The sequence below is a fragment of the Lynx rufus genome, unplaced genomic scaffold (assembly GCF_022079265.1).
Source record: "Lynx rufus isolate CCGP_SWC_20201006 ecotype Redwood Valley unplaced genomic scaffold, mLynRuf1.p SCAF_1, whole genome shotgun sequence".
NCBI classification, from domain to species: domain Eukaryota; kingdom Metazoa; phylum Chordata; class Mammalia; order Carnivora; family Felidae; genus Lynx; species Lynx rufus.
The window spans coordinates 68502199-68516922 of NW_025814823.1; the positions used below are offsets into that span (position 1 = coordinate 68502199).

The 14724-nt window shown below is 38.7% G+C and overlaps 1 protein-coding gene across 1 annotated transcript in view; it reads left to right on the forward strand.

Annotated features, from left to right (window-relative positions):
- Positions 1 to 14724, forward strand: part of HS6ST3 (heparan sulfate 6-O-sulfotransferase 3) — a 658389-nt gene that overhangs the window by 496084 nt on the left and 147581 nt on the right. The gene's annotated exons all lie outside the window — the stretch shown is intronic.

Here is a 14724-nt window from a genome sequence, read left to right on the forward strand (position 1 = left end):
AATTCCAAATTGCAGAGATAACCTAAAAGGAAAGCTATCCAGATTTTCTGAAGATTAGAGTGTTAAAACTTCTGTGTCTCATTACCTATTCTCACAACTGTTTGGTTAAGGAAAAGAGTGTCTTCATTAGCTTTGTAATCTAAATCCTTGGAGTGCTAATCAAGGAAGAAACAAACCCACGTGTTCTTTGGTGTTTTGTGATGTCTATGTACTGCCTAGAAGAAATGCAACCTAGATGCAGACACAAAGAACTTGAGAGTAAAAGATTGGAAAAAGGGGCTCCTGGGTGGCTCAGTTAGTTGAGTGTCTGACTCTTGTTTGGGCTCAGGTCATGATCTCACTGTTCATGAGACTGAGCCCCATATAGGGCTCCACACTGACAGCATGGAGGCTGCTTGGGATTCTCTCTCTCTCTCTCTCTCTCTCTCTCTCTCTCACTCTCTCTCTCTCTCTCCCCCCCCTCCCCCCTTCCCCTGGTTCATTATCTCTCTCTCCCTCTTTCTCTCCCTCTCTCTCTCTTTCTCTCAAAATAAATAAATAGATTTTTTAAAAAAAGAAAGGTTGAAAAAAGGTACACCATGAAACAGTAACCATTATGGATCTGGAGCAGTTATATTATTATCAAACAAAGTAAACCTCAGTATAATAAATATCATTAGAAACAAAGAAAGACATTTTATAATGTTAAAATGGTCAATATATTAGAAAGATATAATCATTATAAATGTATACACATCTAATAACAGAGGACCCCCCCCAATACTTAAAGCAAAAAATAACAGGTTTGAAAAGAGAAATACACAATCAAAAAATTAATGGTTGGAGGTTTAAATACTCCACTCCAATAATCAATATAACAAATAAAAGAAAATCAGCAAAGGTATAAAAGACTGAACAACATCATCAACCAATGTTACTTAACTGATATTCGGGCACATCTCACTCAAGAACTATAGAACACATTTTTGCAATGGAATATTCTCCAGGATAGACTATATGCTGGGCCACACAATATTCCCAATACTTTTTTTAATGTTTACTTATTTTTGAGAAAGAGAGAGAGAGAGAGAGGAGCAAGCAGCACTGGAGAGGGGCAGAAAGAGGGAGACAGGATCTGAAGTGGGCTCTGTGTTGAAGCAGAGAGCCCAATATGGAGCTTGAACTCACAAACCATGATATAACGACCTGAGCTGAAGTTGGATGCTTAACTGACTGAGCCACCCAGGCGCCCCTCTGAACAGGTTTTTTAATAATTGAAATCATGCAAAGTATATTTTCTGACCACAGCAAAATTAAATTAGATATCCACAGCAGAAAGAGATGTGTGCCAAACATTTGGGTACTAATAGACTTCTAAATAACCCACGGGTCAAAGGAGAAACCAAACAGGGAATCAAAAATTATTTTGAGTTGAATGAAGGCTAAAAAGAGGTGGCCATTATCGAGTGCAACTAAAGCAGTGCTTAGAAGGAAATTTATAACTCTAGATGCTTATAACACCAAAAAAGCAAGTTTCTAATCCCAATAATCTAAGCTCCCATCTTGAAAAAATAGAAAAAGAAAAGCAAACTAAATCCAGAGTAAGCAGCAGGAAGGAAATGATAAAGATGTGAGTAGAAAATTGTGTGTTTACAAATTACTGAGATGGACTCAAGAAGAAATAGAAAACCCGAAAAGTCCAGAATAATAAAGAAATGTAACTAGTAATTTAAAATCTTGCCACAATGGTCCTGCCTCTCTTGTCTTAAATAGTACATTCTATTAAATGTTTAAAGTAATAACAATCTTTACAAACTCATAAAATAGATGAAAAGGGAACATTCTTGCCTAATTTTTTTTCAGGCCACAATTACCCTGATACCAAAGCCAGACAAAAACATGGCAAGAAAACTATAAATGGATATCCCTCAGAAATATAGATGCAAAACTTCTTAACAAAATATTAGCAAAAAAAAAATTCAGAGGCATATCCAAAGTATTCTATAGCATGAGCATGTGGGGTTTATCTCAGGAGTGCAAAACTTTGAAAACTAACATCTGAAAACTAATTGAATAACCATATTAATAGAATAAAGAATAGAAACTACATGGCTATCTCAATAGACACAGAAAATACATTTGATATATACATTTCTGGTAGGGATATACAATGGTACTGGACAGTACATGTCTAGTTTGGAAAACATTTTGGGAGTTTCCTAAAAAGTTAAATATAACTTTAGCAGACAGGTTTATAATTCCAAGTTCCACTCTAGGATCTACAGAAAGAAATAAAAATATATGTCCACACAAAGAATTATATATGAACACTCATAGCAACATCATAATAGTCTCAAACTGGAAATAATCCCAATGCCTATGAATTTCAAAATGGGATGTATCCATATAATTAAATGCTATTCATCAATAAAAAAAGAACAAAATACTAATACATACTACAGCATGGATGAACCACAAAAACGTTATCCTAAGTGAGAAAGCCACACACATACACAAAACACAAATCTATTATATGATTCCATTTATACGAGATGTCCAAAAAAGACAAATTATTCAGAGAGCAGATCAGTGGTTGCCTGGGTTTGGAGGTTGAAGGAGGATTGAGTGCAAACAGGCTCAAGGGAATTTTTTTGGAGTGATGGAAATGGTCTAAAACTGACTTGTGATGATGGTTGCTAACTCTGTAAATTTATAAATTTCACTTAATTCTACATATGCAATGGGTGAATTTTATGGTATGTGAATTATACCTTTAAAAAGTGGTATAAAAATGTCTTCGTATTTTCATCTGTAAAAAATGGATATACACAATATTGTGTGTATAAGAAATGAGATAATTCATAGAAACAACTTTGCACAGTGTTTGGTGGAGTGAGTCAATGTTTGTGATCCTCCTCCTCCTCCTCCTCCTCCTCCTCCTCCTCCTCCTGATCCTCATCTTTATACTGAATCTAAACATCTGTCTTCAAGACCCTGATCACTGAACTGAGCAATAGAAAATGCTACCCAAGCCGGTGTAAATTGGTAACATTCCAAATTCATGGTCTCTAACTTTGGCTGAATGCTTGATGCCTCCTGGCAGTTCTGTGTCTCTCATTCAGAACCTTCTGTTCTTTTCACAGAGCTCTTCCAAACTTCATCTCCCTCCTCTCTCTTAATCACACGTGAAGGCCACCTCCCACTTCACAGAGAATAGCATGTCTGTGAAGGGATCCTTTGAAGATATTTGTACGTCTGCAGTGATCTTTCCATCTTCTTTTCTACAAATGTCAAAATCGTCCCTCCTCCTTTTCTTGGGCAATTCTTGCTTCTGCCCTGGACAAAGTCCTTTGACTTCCTCAGGGACTTTATTAGCATTCTGCCATTACTAAACAAAATAAAAAATATTTGCCAATACAAAGCTCTTTTTCATTCTTTGTTTATCCATTCATGCCTTCACTGATGTATCCAGCAAGTTTTTATTGAATGCCTACGTTGTGCCAAATACCTTCCCAAGGATCGGAGATATGATGTTCGGCAAGAGAGAAATGGCCCTTGATCTCATGGAATTTATACAGTTTAGTAGAGAAACAGTGGTTAAAAATAGTTAGAAGAGTAATTAACTTTAATTATTAATAAGTACAACAAAGCAAAAATATGGGAATACTAAGAGAACACATAGGGGAAGTTCCAGGGATAGTTCACTGAAAGTTGTATTTAAAATGAATTGTGAAGGATGGATAGGATTTAGCGGGCAGTTGGAGATGTAGGACAGGGAGGTGGGGAGAGAATTCTGAGTGGAGGGATGACCATGTACAAATGTCTTGAAGCCAAACAGGAGAATTGCTTGGGTTTGGGACTAGAGAGACAAAATTTGAATCCCAGTTCTGCCACTGACTTTGTATCATGGTGTGGTCACGAGCAGTGAGTGACAGAGCCCATCTGAAGATCTAAGGGTACAGTATAGTCTTACTGTCCTGCAGGAATAACTTCATACTTTACATGCATTATCTCGCTTAGTTCCCATGGTAACTGTGGGTATTATTACCTTCACTTTGAAATTTGGGATCAGAGATTCATAGGGCTTGATTCACCCAAGGACACTGACTAGTAAGCATTAAGACAGACTTTAAGTCTTTTTTGAATAAGTTATGTTACGGTGATTTTGGCAGAGAGCAAGGGCTCAATATCATTTCTTTTGTACCTATTTCTTTCTTTTGCTCTTTCCTCTGACGTCACAGCACCATCATCAATTCATTGGATTACATCACATCTATGCTCTTTTTTTCTGGTATTCCTTTCTTTCCAATATTTTTGTGAGGTTAAGATTTTGACACTATTAAATAGAGATATGGTTAATTTTTAAATGGCTGAGGATGTTTTCATTGTATCGGTATCATTGCTGTTATTTAATATCACAGTTAGGATGTGACAGCAACATTTTTGAGCCTCAGCTTCCCTATTTCTAACCTAAGGGATTTGACCTAGAGAATAAGCATGGTCACTTCCGTCTCTAATAGGCCAAGAATGTATATTTCTGGACTTTCTATGTAAGTTAATTTTCAAAATTTTACTTCTCTATCAAATAGCAGTTATATTCTATGCCCTCATGAAAATAAGTAAATGAAAGTCATTCATGTAACTATTTCATCATGTTTCACGATATATAATTTATAGATAGGACAGTGCATCTAGTTAAGTTACTTTCTTATATAGAATAAATTTATGAGCCCAAGCATTTGAAATTTACACTGTAAGACATTTAAAGTGTCTTAAAGGTTTATATCAATACATTTTAATTACATAATGTCATCGTGATGAATTTATACCAGTACATTTGCCAATTTTTTGTTATGTAAGATGTCATTTAATCATGGAATCAAAAATGCCTTTCTCATACTAAGATAGATAGTCTTTCAAGACAAGATAAACACCAGATTTCCACTTGTATTTGTTTTATTTATCATGCTCACAAGATAGTATGCCTATGGATTGTGCATAGAGTAATTTATATTTTGCTGATGCCAAAGTCTAGAAACAGTATTGAATATGAAGTGAAAGCACATTTGTTTTTTGTTTGTTTGTTTATTTATTTTTGAGAGACAGAGAGAGATAGAGCACAAGCAAACGAGGGGCAGAGAAAGAGGGAGACACAGAATCTGATGCAGGTTCCAGGTTCTGAGCTGTCAACACAGAGCCCAACGTGGGGCTGGAATTCACGGACCGCGAGAACATGGCCTGAGCCGAAGTCAGATGCTTAACCGACTGAGCCACCCAGGCGCCCCAGTAAAAGCATGTTTGTAAGGCCATATTTAAACAGAGAAATAGGTAACAGAAAGTAGCCACCACTTTAGGTAGACTTTTCCATTCTCTTAATGTCTAACTTTAACTTGTAACGAAATCTTCTGAGAGGGTCAGTATCCAATTAAACTCTTGTACTAAATGTTGAATATAGAAGCAATTGCTTCTTTACAGAAAATATGGCTTCTGGAAACTTCTAAAATGCATGTCATCTTTTGAGTATAAAAAAGCACATTTGTTATCCTAGTTCAGAGATAATTGCTTGCCATTAGGTTGGTTGGGACGTAAATTTTACTCGTTTCTGTCAGCTAGTGTGTCAACTTCCTAAACTCCCATCTCCATCTGTCCCGCCAGTGACAAGCCGAGTATCATTCTGCCTTCCGCCAAAATGATAATGACTCATAAATGTAAATTTCATTGAAATCACACGTGTGGAAACATTTATTAACTTTTTTTTCTTTCTTCTTCTTTTTTTTTTTTTAAGAAATAGAGAAATCAGATGGGTTGATCTTGGCTCAGCAACATTATATAAAAAAATCCCTTCCAAACGAATTCGCTTTCCTTGTTACAAGAGTGTAAACATATTATTGATTTTTTTTCCTTTTTTTTTTTTCTTTTTGCAAGCATTATACATGCATTTGGCTTTCAGGGCTTTAGACATAATAGTGTCATAGCAGAGATACTTACTATGCCTTCCTCTAGGTTGTGGGGGAGATATTGTGAGACCAGCCACCTGCAATGTGCCCTTATGTCAGGATTCTTGTCTCTAAGCTCAGAAACCACAATTTATCACTACAGACGGTGACTCTAGACAAATTCCTTTAATAAAAATGGCTTTTGTTTTCCATCTAACTACCGCTTTTGTTCTTTTCCAAGCAGTCACCAAGTCCTTGCTATTTGCCATGCTCTGTTTTAAGCTATTTATACATATTAGCTCCTTTTAATCCTTACAGGAACCCTTTGAGATAGATTAATGATGCCCATTCTACAGATGAGAAAACCAAGGCAGAGAGAGAGGCCTCTCTCACACGCACACATAGCTGGTGAGAGGTGAAGCCAGGATTTGAACCCAACAGTCTGGTCGGGTGAAAGCTACCCTCTTATTGACGACACATCTTTTCACTTTTAGCATATTATCTTAGTCCTGAGAAAAGCCTAATCAAGCAGAGTGAGAAAACTGATGCGGAACAGGTGTAGACAATATCCTTAAGTGTACACAACGAAGGCAATTAAGTGGCAAAGCGATGCCTGGCTGATATCAAGGCGCATGCTCAGAACGCCTTCTGACATTCTAGGAAGCGCCGCCCCCTGGCCCCTTCCGGGCAAGGCGTTGCCCTGCTGAAGGGGACGAGGTGAGATAACCTGCCAGTGCTGCTGTCCCCGCATTCCATCCTATGCCTGGCCAAATCCTGTCAGAGGGTTGCAGAACTGGCCAGAGCACGCTCACTGCTGTGACACATGAGTTCTGGGGAAAGGAAGATGGAGAGGGAGGTGAGTGCCCAGGGAGAACCCCGCCCCCCACTTTTTTCGGTAGTAGGTACGATTGGTATGATGCGCATTCAACCTACTCATACAGCTCTAAAAAGAAAAAAGAAAAAAAAAGAAAGAAAAAAGACAATGTAGTTTTCTTATAAAGATATGAGATCCTGGCACATTAGTCTTACATTTACCCTTGAGGATAAGAATTCTTGCTGATAAGAAGTGAGCTATAAAATATGGATACCATGTCTCAAGTATTTAAGGATAAAGCGATAAACATGCAGATGGGGCCATTAATGAACATTAATTGCTTTAAATTAGGTTTTATTGTGCAGTGGGTAAATTGGAAAGTACACATTTGCATTGGTAATAGAAAATTAATTTAACTGCTTCAGGAAGCAAAATATCACCTGATGTGCTAAAACCTGTTATTTGCGGTAGACTTAAAAGAAAACTTGAAAGGCACTGTATATTAAGAGAAAATAAAATGAAATAAAATAAAATAAAATAAAATAAAACCATAATGAACTATGCTGGAGGCACACACATATGTGAACACCTCCTTAGGTGTAAACCCTGGACGGCTACTGAGTGTGCCTAGGCCAAGAAAGGTCCAGATGGCGGCTGGCTTAATGTTATATGTTTACTGCACTGTGTCGCTAAACCGTGGTGGTAATGTAATGGTGCACTGTAAATCTAGGAGTTATATGGGCCCTCAGGAGGCCTTTGGATTCTTCCTCCTCCCTCCAGGGAGGACATGTCTTGAAATCTTTCAGAGCAGATTGTTACCAACCCATGTCTAATAAGTGCTCAGAGGGACAGTGTATGCCCCCTTCCTCCGTGGCCCATTTCTAGCCAGTGCCCATCTGGGTGGAGAAAGTCCTCTCTCATGCACCTCGTGGTCTCTCCAGCAGTGGTTTAACCTCTGTCTTTTTATCTTATTTCTGAAGAGCTAGATATATGATTTGGTGGTTCTTCAACTTTCCTACACTTGGACACACTGTTCTTCTCTTTACCACTTAATTTTTTTTTTTAATATTAATCTCCTTGTTTTACCCTGGATCCTTCTCTGAAAGAAGTAGTATTTAAAAAATGTTAAAATTTGGGGGCACCTGGGCGGCACAGTCTGTTGAGCGCCGACTTTGGCTCAGGTCATGATCTCACTGTGGGTTCCCCGCGACGGGCTCTGTGCTGACAGCTCAGAGCCTGGAGCCTGGTTCAGATTCTGTGTCTCCTTCTGTCTCTGCCCCTCCCCTTCTTGCACTCTGCCTCTCTCTCAGAAATAAATAAACATTAAGAAATTTTTTTTTAACAAGTTAAAATTTCTCTGACAACTTTTCATCCTAAGGCAAAAGTAGCAGGAAATTGTCATCATAGTTGTTACGCTGACTTAGCCAGTGCTGCTGCTGTTCCTTAAGACAGGGGAGAAGGAGAGACAAGTGTCTGGGAGGAGGAACAGGGAACTGAGGTTTAAGTAGCAGAGAATACACTGATGCAGGGTTGAGGGGACAAAATGAAGCTAGAGAAGGATGCCTGGATGGTTCAGTTGGTTGAGCATCTGACTCTTGATTTCAACTCAGGTCAAGAGCCCAGGGTCATGAGATCAAGCCCCGCGTCTGGCTCTGAATTGAACGTGGAGCCTGCTTGAGATTCTCCTTTTCTCTCTCTCTCTCTCTCTCTCTCTCTCTCTCTCTCTCTCTCTCTCATAAAATTTTTAAAAAATGAGGCTAGAGATTTCTTTTGAGAGCCATCAAGTCATAGATTATTTTCAAAGCAGTGGGATTGAATGAGATAACCTAAGGAGTGGATGTGGAAAGTGGCATTAGATATAAAAAGAACAGAGCCTCGGGGCACTTCAGCATTCTGAGGTCTGAAAAGAGAGGGATGAACCAGTAAAGAAGATTCAGAAGAAGTGAAGCCAGAGATGAAAAGAAAAATTAGGAGAATGTGGTGTCCTGGAAACCAAATAAAGAAATGCTTTAAGAAGATGGGAGTGGCCAGCTGTGTTTGATGCTGCTGGGAGGTCAAATGAGAGAAAGTCCTTGTTGACCTTGGCAAAGTCATTTTTAGTGGTGTAATAGGGACAAAGTCTGTTTGAGGTAGATTCAAGAGACAATGGCAGATGAAAAGCAGAGCTAGGTGAATGCAGACATCCTTTTCAGGGAGTTAAATATAAAAGGGAATAGAGAGCAGGATGGCAACGGAGGGGAATGTGAGTTCAAGAATAAGTGTTTTTAAGGTATGAGATCCAGCAGCAAGAATGTATACTAGTGGGAATTATTCAGTAGCAGAGAGAAATGAAAATGCTAGAGAGAAAGGAAATGCCAGGGAGGGGATGATGTCTCGTACCCACAAGTCATGTATTGATCCTGGATCTAGCTGGGAGTGTTCATCTATGGCCATCAGAGGGAAGCCAGATATATGAGCAAAGATGGAGGAGGTTTAGAGATTTGGCTCATTGAATAATATATTGAACCATTCTTTTTAGATATTTGAATCGAATTTGTCTCAGGTAATCAAATATTTTCTTAATCACAAGTTCTTTGAATAATCCATTGGCCATTGGCAGAGGGTCTCTTGTGCCAAATGGATACTGAGCAGTTAACAGAAATGGACTGTGTGCGGTGTTTATGCAGCCAAAGATCTGATAAGTGCTTTCTGCCGGGCATGGCTGTCCTCCCTGGGGGCCACCACTGATGCTCCTTGGCCATTCCTTCCTATATCTGGGACCAGACCCGCCAGTGCCACAAGAACTGACTATGAACTCTAACAGGGCTTTACTGAACACTTAGGGAAAATGAAGGCAATTTTAAGCCCCATATAAAACGAAATACAGCACGAGAAAGGAAACACAATTCCTTTTTGGATCACCTGTGAATAATACATAGTGATAATAAAGTACATATTGACTATTTAACCATTTGGTGGGAAGTGTGTATAAGGGGTACAAGAGAGTAAAATCCTTACATTCCACACTATGGAGCCAACAAGTAATATTTATGATGAAAAAATAAATAGAAGTATAAAAATGTATTTAGAAATGTGGATATAAAGGATAGAGAAAAAAAAAACTTGAAAGTGGCTACTGTTGGAGAGCAAATATTACAGATGGGGCTAGTGGGACAAGGAGTGCTAATTTAACTGTAAGTTATGTAATATTCTAGGAGCTCCTGGGTGGCTCAGTCGGTTAAGCATTAGACTCTTGGTTTTGCCTCAGGTCATGATCTCATGGTTTGTGGGTTTGAGCCCTGCTTTGGGCTCCATACTGACAGCACTGAGCCTGGGTGGGATTCTCTCTCTCCCTCTCTCTCTGCCCCTCCCCTCTTCGCTCTCTATCCCTCTGTCTCTCAAAAGAAACATTTTTTTTTAAGTTATGTAATACTCTAACTTTTTAAACTATTATTTTGTTTTTAGATGTCATTTTGATAAAAATATTTTAAGGCTGAGTAAATTATAATGTGGCATTACGGGCTGAATTGTGCCTGTCCCAAAATTTATATGCTGCGTTTCTGAACCGCATTTCTCCTTTTGTGGAGACAGCTTCTTTGAAGAGGAATTAAATTAAAATGAGGTCATTAGGGTGGACCCTAATCCAATAAGCCTAGTGTCCTTAGAAGCAGGGAAATTTGGACACAGACAGAGGCAACACCATGTGAGGACATAGGGCGAAGACACTGTCTACAAGCCAAGGAGAGAGCTCTCAGAAGAAACTAGCTCAGCCGACGTCTTTGTCTCACACTTCCAGCTTCCAGAACTGTGACAAAAGAGATTTCTGTCGTTTAAGCCATCCAGTCGATGGTACTTTGTTACAGCAGCTGTAGGAAACTGATACACTTGGGACTCCTTTATGGCAGTTGTCCTATTGAGGACATGGACCCAGGGCACATCCTTGTGATTAAGTATAGATTCAGTGGAAGAGAATTGCCACTATCAATCCTCTTGGGGAGTCCGGGGGAATCCGGTGCTGGAAATGAGCAGTCCTTGAAATACATCAGGCCAGCATCTTCAAGCCTGTCTCTGCTTCATCTACATTCTCTTCTGTGTGTGTTAATTTCCCCTTTGCCTCTCTCTTATAAGGGCACTCACGGTTGCATTTAGGGCCTACTGGGATAATCCAGAATAACCTCCCCATCTCAAGAGCCTTAATTTAATCACGTTTGCAAGAACACTTTTTCCAAACTTACAGTTCTCCGAATTAGGAACTGATATCTTTGGGTAACCATTACTCAGCCATCCACAGAAGGTAAACGGTATTTTATTGCTCAAAGCTAATAGAATCTTCCCTTTTGAAACTGCAAAATGATGTGTTTTGATGTTAGTTTCTGTCAGTCATTTGCTTCGTAGGCACTTGGTGGGTAATTTAATCTAGAAACTCATGTCCTTGATTTCAGGGCTATTTTATTGATTCTTTGAACTTTTTTCTCCAGTGTACTCCTGATCCTTGTCAAGAATTCCTACCTGTCAGTTGTGGAACCTCCTAGTTCTTCCACGTGAATTCTCTGGCTGCTTATGTTTTCTCTTGTGTTTTCTGGTCCTTGAACTTTTTGCTCCAGTTCCTGAGAGCTTTCAACTTAGATTCTTTAACCTTCCTATTGATATTTTACATCTCATATTAAAATATTAATATCTAATAATACTTTTCCTCACTTTTATAGCCTCCAATTCTTATTTCATGACCACAATATTTTCTCATCTCTGATGATTTTTGAAAAGATTTTTAATGTTTCTTTATTTTTGATGGAGAGAAACAGAGAGCAAGTGGGAGAGGGGCAGAGAGAGAGGGAGACACAGAATCTGAAACAGGCTTCAGGCTCTGAGCTGTCAGCACAGCGCCCAATGCAGGGCTCAAACTCATAAACCCCAAGATCATGACCTGAACCAAGGTGGGACCCTTAACCGACAGAGACACCCAGGCACCCTCTGGATTTTTTAATTATTTTTTTTTTTAAACTTTTAGTTTCATCTCTTTTTCTTCCAAGGGCTTTAAAAAAATCTTTGTTTGTTTCTACCTATCCCGTTTTTTAAACGTTTATTTATTTTGAGAGAGAGAGAGCACACGCACGAATGAGGAGGGGCAGAGAGAGGGAGAGAGAATCCCAAGCTTAAACTCACAAACCATGAGATCATGATCTAAGCCAAAATCAAGAGCTAGATGCTTAACTGACTGAGCCACCCAGGTGCCCCACCTCTCTCATTTATGTGGGAAGATTTCTTTAAATGTCTGAATGTTTGCTCAAAGTTAGTGGTGAGGTAATGAACACTTATAAGGTGATGACAAAGCTCTTTTGATGGGTGACCTCCAAGTGTCAGTTTCGATAAGTTTTTTGTTTTTTTGTTTTTCCTATAGGTGGTCCTTGCTCTTAGAGAGAAACCCTCTTTTTTCTGGGATGTGTGAGCCAAGCTGCTAGTATTGTGCGAGCTGAATGGGTAAAGAGGCTGGCTTCTCACCATTCATGAGCAGACTTTCACTTCGTTCTCCATGGCCCTCAGATGGACTCATTGTTCCTGAGTTCATATGCTCTGATTTAGTCTCAATAGAAACTCCACATTCCTTTATTAAGACGAGGAAGAGCCTTGGAAACATGGCCCCTCCAACTTCGGAGCCTTCTTGGGATCAGTAGGTGCTCAGCTACTCACTTCTGCTTTCTCCATTCCTCCCTTCCCTCCACCCCCAACAGACTTGATTTCAGCTCTGCTCTCAGAACTTGTGCTGATTTCCTTTTACTTGCTACTGTTTCCTTTTCTGTTCCCAAATGGAATATCCTTGAGTTTATGCCTTTTTTTATTCCCTTACTGTTTTACTGTTTTTAAACATCATGTTTCAGGAGAAAGTAGAGCTACATGCCTTGATTCAACTTACCATGTTTACGCTTCATCTGAAATAACAGTAAATTTAGCATCCAAGTAATCTATTCTAGCTTTAGCTATGCTGGGCCCAGCCTTCTTCCAGTATAAGATGCAGAGAAATTCAGGCCTGCATGCCTTTATCACAGGAGCTCAGTCTCTACTCTTGATGGTTGGGAAGCTACTACTTGGACAAGAATATAAAAAGCAAACAAAAACCAACACACACACAAACACACACCCCTAGTATAAGCTGTAATTTTAAGTATACATTTAATTATATAAATTAGATATCCCTGAATCTGAAGCTAAATCTCAATTTGAAAAAATCAAGAACTGTATTTTTTAAGAACTATTATTTTCTAATTTTGAGAGGGAATTATTCTTTACTATTTTCTAAATATATACAAGTTCACTCTCTTTCTAATATATATATATATATATATATATATGTATAACTATATATATGTATATATATGTATAACTATATATATATATATATATACACACATATATATAAATTCTAAAATATATATTGTCTATCTCATTCTAAAGAAAGAGTATTTTGGTTATTTTGTTGAATATAGGGCTTCCTCAAGAATAAAATGGTAAAATAGGAAGGAGCTTTCTCATATCTGCAGAATGAAAGGTCCCACTTTTTATAAGAGAAAATACAAATTTTTTTTCCAATTCCAAAATTTTTTTTTTCAAATTCCAAAAAACATTTTTTTTTCCAATTTCAAAAGCCATGTAAGATCAAGTCTCTCCTGGACCTCTAGTTACATAAAAGTGTTTAAAGAAACCATCATTCACCAGCAGGGAAGTGCAAATCAAAACCACAATGGTATATCAGCTCACATCTGTTAGAATGGTTATCATCAAAAAGACAAGAGATAAGTATTGGTGGAGGTGTAAATTGGTGAAGCCACTATGGACAGGAGTATGGTGGTTCCTCAAAAAATCAAAAATACAACTACCATATGACCCAGAAATCCCACTTCTAGGTATATGTCCAAAGGAAATGAAAACAGGATTTCAAAGAGATATTAGCACTCCCAGGTTCTCTGCAGCATTATTAAAAGGCAAGATATTGAAACCACCTAAACATCTTTTGGTGGATGAACAGATAAAATTGTGGTATATATACAATGGAATATTATTCAATATGAGAAAGAAGGAAATCCTGGTGTTTGCAACGGCATGGATGAACTTTGAGAACATTGTGCCAAGTGAAATAACCCAGACAGAGAAAGATCAACGTTGGCATGGTATCACTTATATTTATATGTGGAACTTAAAAAAAAAAAAAGTCAAACTCATGAAAACAGAGTAGAAACATGGTGGCCAGAGACTGGGAGATGGAAGAAATAGGGAGAGGTTGGTAAAGGGGTACAATCTTTTAGCTATAACAAATAGGGTCTGAGGATATAATGCGTATCATGGTGACTAGAGTTGACATCATTGTATTGTGTAATTAAAATTTGCTAAGAGAATAGGACTTAAATATTCTCAGTGAAAGAAAGAAAGAAAGAAAGAAAGAAAGAAAGAAAGAAAGAAAGAGAAAGAGGAAGGGAAGGAGGGAGGAAGGAAGGGAGGAAGGAGAGAAAACAAGGAGTGAGGCAGAGGAGATTATTATAAGGCTAAATGAAGATTGGAATCAGATTTGGAAATCCGTCTGAAGCAACTTGAAGGACTAACCTCTCTGTTCAGTTTTCACTAATACCCCACATGATCTCTCCCTGTACTGTCACTTTTTTCTGTGTGCACTGTACCTTCTTTAGATTTTGATTATTAATCCAGTGCACCCACCAGTGCAAATCCACCAGGAGCCAGCCTGGTTGTGTAGCTCTCTATCATTGCCCAGTTGCACAGAGAGCTGTGCTCTTGGCCACCATACAGGGCCATTCAGCCTTCTAGATGAGTTACCCTGGTGTCTATTGCGAATCCCTGGTCCCGTCAGAGCCACCTGTGCAATGCAGAGGACCTAGGGCTGCCTCTTGGCCCAGAGCTCTGTATCAGTCTGCTTGGGCTGCTTGCTGTAGCAAAATACCACACACTGGCAACAAGCAGAGCTTCTTGAACCAGAAGCCAACTCTCAGGGCTGTAAACACCATCACTGAC